The sequence below is a fragment of the Capricornis sumatraensis genome, chromosome 14 (assembly GCF_032405125.1).
Source record: "Capricornis sumatraensis isolate serow.1 chromosome 14, serow.2, whole genome shotgun sequence".
NCBI classification, from domain to species: domain Eukaryota; kingdom Metazoa; phylum Chordata; class Mammalia; order Artiodactyla; family Bovidae; genus Capricornis; species Capricornis sumatraensis.
Genome location: NC_091082.1, coordinates 75,604,047 through 75,616,504, shown reverse-complemented (window position 1 = coordinate 75,616,504; position 12,458 = coordinate 75,604,047). Strand labels below are relative to the sequence as shown.

Here is a 12,458-nt window from a genome sequence, read left to right as displayed (position 1 = left end):
GATATCCTAAATGAATTTTGAAGTGTAATTACGTGTTTTGGTTTTATTAATTATACAATGAAGATATTTTGTGGAGAGTGCCTGTAAGGTTTTCAGCCCATCCTTTCATTTGAATGGGTGTTTTCTTTTTTTTTTGCACAACTATACACGTTTAGTTTAAGGAATTAAATAACAAACAGATGATGACCACCGCCCAGCACCACCCCCCAAAATCACCCCCCTCCATCATACAGTGTCCACACTTACTAACAGACACATATCTAGTTACTGTAACTCAATCATATAAAAATGTGGAGGATTGTATTAAAACGTATGTAAATTACTTTGCTTCATGAATTTTAATTCCCATATTTTTATAACATAATAAAATGTTATTTAAGTTGGATGAGCTCTGTAATATAGGTTGTTAAAGTAACCCCAGACCGGGGGGAAGCTTTCAGAGGTGTTCAGTGGAGAAGGAAATGGCAGCCCACTCTAGTGTTCTTGCCTGGAGAATCCCAGGGACGGGATTGAACCAGTATGTCACTGCTGCTGCTGAGTCGCTTCAGTCGTGTCCGACTCTGTGCGACCCCATAGATGGCAGCCCACCAGGCTCCCCCGTCCCTGGCATTCTCCAGGCAAGAACACTGGAGTGGGTTGCCATTGACTTCTCCAATGCATGAAAGTGAAAAGTGAAAGCGAAGTCACTCAGTCGTGTCCGACCCTCAGCGACCCCATGGACTGCAGCCTACCAGGCTCCTCCATCCATGGGATTTTCCAGGCAAGAGTACTGGAGTCGGGTGCCTTCTCCGAGTATGTCACTACAGTAACAATAATTAAGAAGCTGAGTTTACTGTACAACAAGCGAGTATCTGATTTCACAACCCCACCTTATTATTAATGCAGTTAATAATATACATTATCCTTTTGCAATTTTCTATGAAAGATAAAATCATGGTATTAGTATTATTATCCTTCTTGACTTTTTAAATTAAAACTATTGTACTTAATCTTTACACAGTTGTGTTAATATGTGTGGTATTAAGAAGTGGAGAAATTGCTAACTACAAAAGATAGCTTAGATTAAGGAGAACTTATGAATATTACATATACTTTCCTGAAAACGAGAGAAAAACATCATGTATTGTTCTGTCAAGATAATGTGACACTTTGTAATCCTTTCAGTTGTTGGGTGTGTGGTTTTTTTTTTTTTAACCTGGTTGATAAAGAGAATACTTTGAATTGTTCTTTTAATAGTACAGTTCAACAATACAACGAAATGGGAATACTTCGGAAAATGAATTAATGATAATTGTCAGAAATTATAGTCTAGGCAACCTTTGAAATTGGAATACAAAGTAGGCTTCAAATTATTTTTACATATTTAACCAGAGGGATGATTTCAACTCAGCTACTTGCTTGTAATATTTAACTTTCCTCAAGTCATTAAGGTAGATAAGTTTCTGATTACTGAGAGGAGTAAATTAAAATCCACTGTCCAAAGGGTCAGGAAAAAACATTGGTCAAAGACAAGAAAAACCTCTTAGTGTTATGTCTGGCGAAGGATGTTACTTAATGGCTGTTAAATACTAAATGTTCAGCTTTGCTTTATATCCTTAGGGAAAAGGTTTTCTATTCATGCTACTTTGATCAGTTCTGCCTGTAAATAGAATTTTTTTTTTTTAAAGAAAACTTGAGGCTAAAGTATTATCCAATATTTGAGTTGGCTGTGGGTAATTGTGAAAACTTTACAAAAACCTTCCAACATTTCAGAAAAAATTTCCTCATCCAGTTATGACTCCATAAGAGGGATTAGCTTGCCTATAATGAGTGATTATTATTCATAGTTAATTGAGTGCACATAGGAAGAAAAAGTAAAGCCAATTAGAACAGAAAATATGGGTAAGGCAGGGTAAGATCTCCAGGGAAAAATCTTTTAGAAAAGATTGTAGCTCTGAAAAAAAAAAAAATGTTCTTGTACATGAAGTGATAATGGGGATGGAGTGATGCAAGGAAAATGATTATTGGGAGGGACTTTAAGGAAGGAAAATCTGAATTATCTTATCACAGAGGACCGGCAGAGTTGCCGTTGCCAGCTTTCCAAATCATGCCACCAGTTTCTACTTGGAAGTAGCTGCCTGCAAATAATTGCTGAGATACCCATCTTTGGAAATGGGTACTTTAGAATATTAGCATATTTTTATTATTACTCATCTATTAATGATCAAAACCCAAATCTCTATAAAGAGGATCGTAGAAATTCAAAGCTAGTAAATAGTTAGGCAAAGTGGGTAGTTATAATTCTGGTGAAAAGCTGATGCAGAGAACACTTTCCGATATAAGGCTTTCCGATATAAGGGAAAGGTACAGAGGGCTAAAGATTTGTTCAAGATGGTGAAGTTTGGGGTGATTCTGAGGGTCATAGTGAACTGGAGAGTTAATGTAAATAAATGATTAAGGTTAGAATTATTCTAAATTTGAGGAATTTCACAGGTTTACCTCTTATCAAGAGTCAAAGTAGCATTAAGACTTCCTGTCAAAGAAATATGGCTGAGAAACAGATCAGAGGGAAAAAAGGAAAGTGTAAAAAAGTACTGCTCCCCGCAAGTCAGATATTTTTTGTTGTTTGGTCGCTAAATTGTGTCCGACTCTGCGACTCCAGGGACTGCAGTACGCTAGGCTTCCATGTCCTTCACCGTGTCCCGGAGTTTGCTCAAAAGTCAGCTTTACTCTCTTGGTAAAAACATTTTGCTGATGTTTTGTACAGTTGTTTGGAGGAAATTAACCTTATAGATGCAGTTAAAGATCAAGCATTTAAAAGACATACTATTTAAAATACTCTTTTCAAACTGAGAACACAGAAAATTCTCTTAAGTTCATGTTGTACTTTTTATTACTAAGAAATGACTACTCCAATGAAGATTGACCAGGGGTAGGGACAAGCATACTTTGAGGAGTGAAACTGTTAACAAATATGAAAAACACAACAGGGAATTATCCTTCATCACACTCAGGTGTATAATAAGATATAGTAAACATTTTAAAGTTATGATTTAGAAATATTAAACATTCTCAATCTTTCCCAACTCAGGGATCGAACCCAGGTCTCCCGCATTGCAGGTGGAGTCTTTACCAGCTGAGCCACAAGGGTGGGTAGCCTATCCCTTTTCAAGGGAACTTGCCGACCCAGGAATCCAACTGGGGTCTCCTGCATTGCAGGCGGATTCTTTATTCTTTGAACCACCAGAGAAGCCCTAGATGCTTCATAAGGATTGCTAGTTAGTGATGAAGATGTTAGTGATTCTTCTAAAGTTAAAAGGTTGAACCTTCTTTATCTTTCAAAAGGTTACATCCCTTGAGGATAGGGAAGCCCAGGATCCAGGATAAATCTATTAAGGTATTATCATGCAGAATGATAAGAACAATAGGAAAGATTAAGAGGCCAGTAAGGAGAAGGGCTCAAAATTCTCTAAGCCAGGCTTCAGCAATACCTGAACTGTGAACCTCCAGATGTTGAAGCTGGTTTTAGGAAAGGCAGTGGAACCAGAAATCAAATTGCCAACATCCGCTGGATCATAGAAAAAGCAAAAGAGTTCCAGAAAAACATCTATTTCTGCTTTATTGACTATGCCAAAGCCTTTGACTGTGTGGATCACAAGAAACTGTGGAAAATTCTTCAAGAGATGGGAATACCAGACCACCTGACCTGCCTCTTGAGAAATCTGTGTGCAGGTCAGGAAGCAACAGTTAGAACTGGACATGGAACAACAGACTGGTTCCAAATAGGAAAAGGAGTATGTCAAGGCTGTATATTGTCACCCTGCTTATTTAACTTATATGCAGAGTACATCATGAGAAATGCTGGGCTGGAAGAAGCACAAGGTGGAATCAAGATTGCCAGGAGAAATATCAATAATCTCAGATATGCAGATGACACCACCTTTATGGCAGAAAGTGAAGAGGAACTAAAAAGCCTCTTGATGACAGTGAAAGAGGAGAGTGAAAAAGTTGGCTGAAAGCTCAACATTCAGAAAATGAAGATCATGGCATCTGGTCCCATCACTTCATGGCAGATAGATGGGGAAACAGTGTAAACAGTGTCAAACTTTATTTTGGGGGACTCCAAAATCACTGGAGATGATGACTGCAGCCATGAAATTGAAAGATGCTTACTCCTTGGAAGGAAAGTTATGACCAACCTAGATAGCATATTGAAAAGCAGAGACATTACTTTGCCAAAAAAGGTCCATCTAGTTAAGGCTATGGTTTTTCCAGTGGTCATGTATGGATGTGAGAGTTGGACTGTGAAGAAAGCTGAGCGCCGAAGAATTGATGCTTTTGAACTGTGGTGTTGGAGAAGACTCTTGAGAGTCCCTTGGACTGTAAGGACATCCAACCAGTCCATCCTAAAGGAGATCAGTCCTGGGTGTTCATTGGAAGGACTTATGCTGAAGCTGAAACTCCAATACTTTGGCCACCTCATGTGAAGAGTTGACTCATTGGAAAAGACCCTGATGCTGGGAGGGATTGGGGGCAGGAGGAGAAGGGGACGACAGAGGATGAGATGGCTGGATGGCATCACCGACTCGATGCACATGAGTTTGAGTGAACTCTGGGAGTTGATGATGGACAGGGAGGCCTGGCGTGCTGTGATTCATGGGGTTGCAAAGAATTGAACGCGACTGAGTGACTGAACTAATTGAAGGAGAGGGCCTGGAGAAGGAAATGGCAACCCACTCCAGTATTTTTGCCTGGAGAATACCATGCTCAGAAGAGCCTGGTGAGCTACAATCCAAGGAGTTGCAAAGAATCGGACACAAGTGAGTGACTAACACACAAGGAGAAGGGAAGTTCTTCACAGGTGGCGCTGGTGGTAAAGAATCTGCCTGCCGGCACTAGGAGATGCAAGAGACATGGATCCAATCCCTATGTTGGGAAGATCCCAAGGAGAAGGAAATGACAACCCACTCCAGTATTGTTGACTAGAAAATTCCTTGGGCAGGGAAGCCTGGTGGGCTACAGTCCATGGGTCACAAAGAGCTGGACCTGGCTGACCATGCACGCACAAGGAGAAGGGAAAGGAAAGGAAGGTTGGTTTAAGGGAGGATCTGTACAAGAAGCATGATGTTCTTCACTGTGAAAGAAGACATTGGCAGCATCATAGGCTTCCTAGAATGCTGAGGAAGCTCTCCAAAGACTAAAAACTTTGAGGAAACATGCTGTGAACCTTTACTTCAAATAAACCTGGCCATGTCTCCCTCCCGAGGTAAACAAGATTATCCCAGTACAGTCACTAAGAAGCAGACTCTGTTTCACTGGAGTGTATATTCAAACCATGATTGATTGTCATTCATTCGTCTCAGTTCAGTTCAGTCACTCAGTCATGCCCGACTCTTGGCATCCCCATGGACCACAGCATGCCAGGCCTCCCTGTCCTTCACCAACTCCTGGAGCTTGCTCAAACTCATGTCCTTTGAGTTGGTGATGCCATCCAACCATCTCGTCTTCTGTCGCCCCCTTCTCCTTTTGCCTTCAATCCTTCCCAGCATCAGGATCTTCTTTGCATCAGGTGGCCAAAGTATTAGAGCTTCAGCTTTAGTATCAGTCCTTCCAATGAGTATTCAGGACTAATTTCCTTTAGGATGGACTGGTTTGATCTCTTTGCAGTCCAAGCGACTCGCAAGACTCTTCTCCAACACCACAGTTCAAAAACATCAATTCTTTGTGCTCAGCTTTCTTTATGGTCCAACTCTCACATCCATACATGACCACTGGAAAAACCATAGCTTTGACTAGATGGACCTTTGTTGGCGAAGTAATGTCTCTGCTTTTTAATATGCTGTCTAGGTTTGTCATAGCTTTTCTCCCAAGGAGCAACCATCTTCTGATTTCATGACTGAAGTCACCATCTGCAGTGATTTTGGAACCCAAGAAAATAAAGTCTCTCACTGTTTCCAGTGTTTCCCCATCTATTTGCCATGAAGTGATGGGACCAGATGCTATGATCTTAGCTTTTTGAATGTTGAGTTTTAAGCCAGCTTTTCCACTCTTCTCTTTCACTTTCATCAAGAGACTCTTTAGTTCCTCGTTGCTTTCTGCCATAGGGTGGTGTCGTCTGTTGATCTGAGGTTATTGATATTCATTTGTCTAACAAATGTTTATTGAACTTCCACATGTATACTCCTCCAGGTTCTGAGAATACTGAATAGTACATGGCAGACAAAACCTCTCTATTACCATGAAAGGGCCTCCCTGGTGGCTCAGGCAGTAAAGAAGCTGCAACTCATACCAGTATTCTCGCCTGAAAATTTCCATGGACATGAAGCCAAAAGAGCATTTGAATTTGTAGCTGTAATAAGTTGTGATGAGGGTAATGTCAGGGAAGTACAGAAGTACAGGCTTATGTAGATACAGATATCAAGTGATCTGATGTCTAGAGAATCAGAGAATGGCCCCATAAAGATGTCTAATTTAGGATGAGTAGACACTGTCCCAGAGAAAGACTGGAAATCAGCATTCTGGATAGAGAAAATAGTAAGTAATGAATGAATGAAAGACAAGAAAGAGTGGCAAGTTTGAGTAAATGAAAGAAATGTTCAGAGACTTCCCTGGTGGTCCAGTAGGTGAGACTTCACCTTCCAATGCAGGGAGTGTGGCTTCAATCCCTGAGCGGGGGGCTAAGATCCCAAATGCCTCACTGCTAACAGCAAAACAAACAAACAAACAAATAAGCAGTATTATAACAAATTCAATAAAAATTAAATAACAAATGTTCAGAATGGCCCCAGGAGTAGACTTTTGAGAGGGTTGAGAGTGAGGATTGAGCTGGAACAGTAGGTAAGCCTTGAAACATATGAGGTACTTTAAGGAATTTGATAACCTCAGATATGCAGATGACACCACCCTTATGGCAGAAAGTGAAGAGGAGCTAAAAAGCCTCTTGTTGAAAGTGAAAGAGGAGAGTGAAAAAGTTGGCCTAAAGCTCAACATTCAGGAAACAAAGATCATGGCATCCGGTCCCATCATGTCATGGGAAATAGATGGGGAAACAGTGGAAACAGTGTCAGACTTTATTTTCTTGGGTTCCAGAATCACTGCAGATGGTGACTGCAGCCATGAAATTAAAAGATGCTTACTCCTTGGAAGAAAAGTTATGACCAACCTAGATAGCATATTCAAAAGCAGAGACATTCCTTTGCCGACTAAGGTCCGTCTAGTCAAGGCTATGGTTTTTCCTGTGGTCATGTATGGATGTGAGAGTTGGACTGTGAAGAAGGCTGAGCACCAAAGAATTGATGCTTTTGAACTGTGGTGTTGGAGAAGACTCTTGAGAGTCCCTGGGACTGGAAGGAGATCCAATCAGTCCATTCTGAAGGAGATCAGCCCTGGGATTTCTTTGGAAGGAATGATGCTAAAGCTGAAACTCCAGTACTTTGGCCACCTCATGAGAAGAGTTGACTCATTGGAAAAAATTCTGATGCTGGGAGGGATTGGGGGCAGAAAGAGAAGGGGACGACCCAGGATGAGATGGCTGGATGGCATCACAGACTTGATGGACGTGAGTCTGAGTGAACTCCGGGAGACGGTGATGAACAGGGAGGCCTGGCGTGCTGTGATTCATGGGGTCGCAAAGAGTCAGACACGACTGAGCGACTGAACTGAACTGAACTGAAGGAATTTGAACTAAGTGAAATAGTTGATTGATTTGTGTTTATTAAGGGGCACTCTGGCTGCTGTGTGAAGAATAGACATTAGGGAGATAGACTTAGGTCAGCAAAACTTGTTAGGAAGCTGCTGAAATAATATAGATGAGACAAAATGATGGATAAATAGTGTTAGCAGTGGGAACAGAGAGAAGTACGTGGAATAGTTAGAAAGAGGTAAATCAGCAAGACTTTGGGTTGATCTGGTGTTGATTGGGTGAGAGGAAGAATAAAGGATTATCACTGAAGTTCCATTTAGGAAACTTGCTGGTTAATGGTGCTATTCACTGTGATAAGAAATTAAGTTAAGAACAGGTTTAAGAAGTTAAAGGATTTCATTTGGGAATGTGCTGTATTTGAGATGCCTGGGGTCCATCTAAACTGAAGCTGTTTCATAAGCAGTCAGTTTTACAGATACAGAATTCAGTAGGGAGACTTGATCTAGAAATACATATTTGAGAGTTGTCAGCAAATAGATTTTAATGGGCATGATTGGAAGGATATGGTTATCCAGGGGAAATGAGAAGAATACAAGCCTAAGGTACAAAGGTAGAGGAGGGTGAAAGGAAATGATCCCTCTAGGTTGATAGAGAATTAACCTGAATGGTTTTAAAAAAAGAAAAGAAAAACATGAAAATGTACTGATTTGGAAATTAAGAGCAAAGACTGACTGGGAGGGACGGAGTCTTCACCAATGCCTTTTTTTGCTACAAAGGCCAGGCAAAAGAGGGACAGAGAATGGTGCAACTCCATTTAGTCACAAGGATGAGAGCATTTCCAGTAGCGTTTAGAAGGCAAGCTACCGTTTGTAGCACTCCATTTTCTTTCTTTTCTTCTAAATCAGATTGCCGGGCTGTGAGAATTAAGTGAATGTTAAAAATACACTCATTATTAGAGAAATGCAAATCAAAACCACAATGAGGTACCACTTCACACCAGTCAGAATGGCTGCAATCCAAAAATCTGCAAGCAATAAATGCTGGAGAGGGTGTAGAGAAAAGGGAACCCTCCTACACTGTTGGTGGGAATGCAAACTAGTACAGCCACTATGGAGAACAGTGTGGAGAGTCCTTAAAAAACTGCAAATAGAACTACCTTATGACCCAGCAATCCCACTGCTGGGCATACACACCGAGGAAACCAGAATTGAAAGAGACACATGTACCCCAATGTTCATCGCAGCACTGTTTATGATAGCCAGGACATGGAAACAACCTAGATGTCCATCAGCAGATGAATGGATAAGAAAGCTGTGGTACATATACACAATGGAGTATTACTCAGCCGTTAAAAAGAATTCATTTGAATCAGTTCTGATGAGATGGATGAAACTGGAGCCGATTATACAGAGTGAAGTAAGCCAGAAAGAAAAACACCAATACAGTATACTAACACATATATATGGAATTTAGAAAGATGGCAATGACGACCCTGTATGCAAGACAGGAAAAAAGACACAGCTGTGTATAACGGACTTTTGGACTCAGAGGGAGAGGGAGAGGGTGGGATGATTTGGGAGAATGGCATTCTATCATGTATACTATCATGTAAGAATTGAATCGCCAGTCTATGTCTGACGCAGGATACAGCATGCTTGGGGCTGGTGCATGGGGATGACCCACAGAGATGTTATGGGGAGGGAGGTGGGAGGGGGGTTCATGTTTGGGAACACATGTAAGAATTAAAGATTTTAAAATTAAAAAAAAAGAGAGAGAGTACCTGTCTGTCTAGGATCAATGACAAAACAATGTCTTTAATTAAAAAAAAATTAGCACAAAAAAAAAAAAGAATACATGGAATACAGAGGAAGATCTCTTCTTTGAGTCACGTGCATGAGCTGCAGGCAATCCCCTAGGAGCTATTTCTGCTCATGTTGGAGTCTTCAGCTTTGTTATTATTGTTTGTAGATTTGCTTAGTTTTAGGGAGATGACATACTTCAGTATTTGAATAAGTTCTTGAACAATTTTTCTAAAAACCTGATGAAACAAACATGCTTTAATGCATAAGGATTCATTGTAATTATCCATAAGCATTAACATTTCAATGGAGGAAAAATTTACTTATATAAATGTACTGATCTCTGGACCTTATTTTTTTAACGTCTTTGAAATCAAAAGAGCACCTTCAGAGTTGGAACGTATAATTTTATCATCATTTAAAAAAATGAATCTGTTCGTTAGGATACGATGTGCTATTTTATGAATAATGAATTCATTGGTATAGACAGTTCTCTCAGGTCAGGAATGTTTTAGACAAATGGGAATAAGTAACTATGTTGGTGGCCTTAGTTTTGTTTTTGAGAGACTCTCCTTTCTTTTCTTTCTTTTTCTTTTTTTTTGCTTTGAGTTTGAATTGCTGTGTTCCTAGTCTAGTATCGCCAGGAATAGCAAAAGCAAAAAAATAAGGGCACAATAGAGAGGAAATAGATCTCATTATTGAATTGGTAAGTGCTCCTAGTACATTTTTTTATGAAGAAATTTTCATTCTTTTCAATATCTTTCGGAAATTATGGTGGTAGATCCTCACCGTAATAACCTGCTATAGGGTGGATTTCCACATAATGTGAATTTGCCTTGCACTCCTCCCAAAGATGTTTATCCTTCAGAATTAACAAGACTTTCCTGGTGAGGCAAAACAATATGCTGGAGTTAGACCTCCAAATTTGAATCCTGGCATATTCATTGTGTGTCTAAAGTTTTTTAACCTCTCTAGCCTCAACTTCTTCTGTGAAATAATAAAAATCTTCCCCACACAGTTGTAAATATTAAATAAGTTCATATTATTTAAAAGAACAATGCCCAGCACATAGTGGGCTCTTATCTGTGCATGCAAAATTTACTCCTTCCCACCACGTAGACCTATATTAATAATGAGAGTCCATTTATTATGAGTTATACATGTTTATTGAGTGATACAATAAATTCACTATTATATTTTACAGTATTTGTTTAGTTGTAATAATGAGGATAAGGCCAACACAAACAATCTCTTGCCGTGACATTCATTTGAGTGATGAAATATCTCATTCAGTGTCTCTGACTGGGATGATTGGCCAATTGAATTTTTATGTATGTCTCCATTCTCAAGCACCTCATGCCTTAAAGATCTCCAGAACTCTGGGTTGGTCCTTCTGTAGCACTTCTGGTGAGAGTATCACAGAACTTGGACCATGCTGCCCCTGGGTGCTTAGAACCTGCGAATTATATTCCAGGGGAAAATGTCTCATTGTTTTTCAATTCTATATCATTTATTCTGTATCTGGTACTTTTCTTTAAGCTGTTTAAGTGCCTTTAGCAAACCATATCATCATTACCCAGTGTTATCATCATAATCACTAATTGTGCAGTTCTTTATGTTGTAAGAACACAGACACCCACACACATACACACACATGCACACACACACCGTTTGTTTCTCCTGTGAAATAGATTATTATAACCTTATTTAATAGATAAGGAATCTGAAACTCAAAAAAGGTTAAATTGCTTGGCTGCAGGCACCCAGCTAAGTGACAGAGCTGGAACTGGAGGCTTCTTCTCCCCTCTTGCTAACCCCTCCTATCCCTGTTTGATGACATTTCCAGCTGCAGCCCTTATGACCTCCAGAGATGGCATTTCCACCCCTGGGAACTCCAGAAAAATTAGGGGGAAAAAAAAAAAACAACATTGTCCCTAGAAGCGGTATTCTACCAGCGTCTGCCAGAGATTGAGTGCAATTAAAGATGAGAAATTAAAGAGTTATGAACTCAGACAAGTCTGAGCTTTACTTGTATTTAGGCTTTTACTAATTTGCAGGAATCACTAATTTGTGGAAGCACCTTGCTCTGCAGAAAGCTGTGTGTCATTAGTGCAACCTGAGTGATCATGGTGACTTTAAGAAACTTGCTTCTGGAGAAAAATCAGATGAAGTTAAGGAAAGCTTTCACTTTTCAGTCAATTTTTTATGACCAATTAAATTTCCAGTCACAATAGAGATGATTAAAATCTCGAAAAGAGTTTCTATGCAGGTTCCATGATCTGGTGCGTTTTTTGCTGTGAAAAGACAGAGGTTACCTCAGTGTGCAAAAAGAGGAAATAGTGGGGTGACTGGGAACCTTGAGTCTGAAGACAGTAGGGATTAGATGGAAATTTCAGCATCCTCAAAGTCTGAAAATATATGTGTCTTTTGACACAGTTTTTCCACTTCTAGTAATACTTGATCACATTAACCAAGATATGGGTATAAGAATATTCACTGAAGTATTATTTTCTATAGCAAAAAAAGACAAATGAAAAACAAACCCTTATTCATCGACAGGGGCATGCCACATTCATCATCCCGTGGAATGCTGCTGCTGCTGCTGCTAAGTCGCTTCAGTAGGAAGCTAGTATAAACTATGAGGTGGTGTGTGTGTGTGTGTGCGTGTGTGTGTGTTAGTCGCTTAGTCGTATCCAACTCTTTGTGACCCCATGGGCTGTAGCCAGAGTGGGTTGCCATGTCCTTCTCCATGAGGTAGTATAATGACTACTCATAGGAAAAAAAAAAAAAAGACTAAAATTGGTTATGTGAAAAAAATCCATTTGCAAAACAATATGTTTAATATAAGACCATTTTTGCAAAAATATTAATGGTCACCAAAAGGGAGGAGGAATGAGGTTAGAACAAAGAAGAAAGACCAGTGGTGCTATGCATGCTATCCTATGGCTCTAGTTATCATTCAGCTGCGCGATGACAGAGAACATGAATTTGGGGGCCATATACTCGTTCATTTAACAGGTATTTCTTAGAAGTCAGCC

The 12,458-nt window shown here is 39.9% G+C and overlaps 1 protein-coding gene across 1 annotated transcript in view; it reads left to right on the top strand.

Moving 5' to 3' along the window:
* Window positions 1-12,458, top strand: part of KCNK2 (potassium two pore domain channel subfamily K member 2) — a 137,277-nt gene that overhangs the window by 120,285 nt on the left and 4,534 nt on the right. The window lies entirely within an intron of this gene.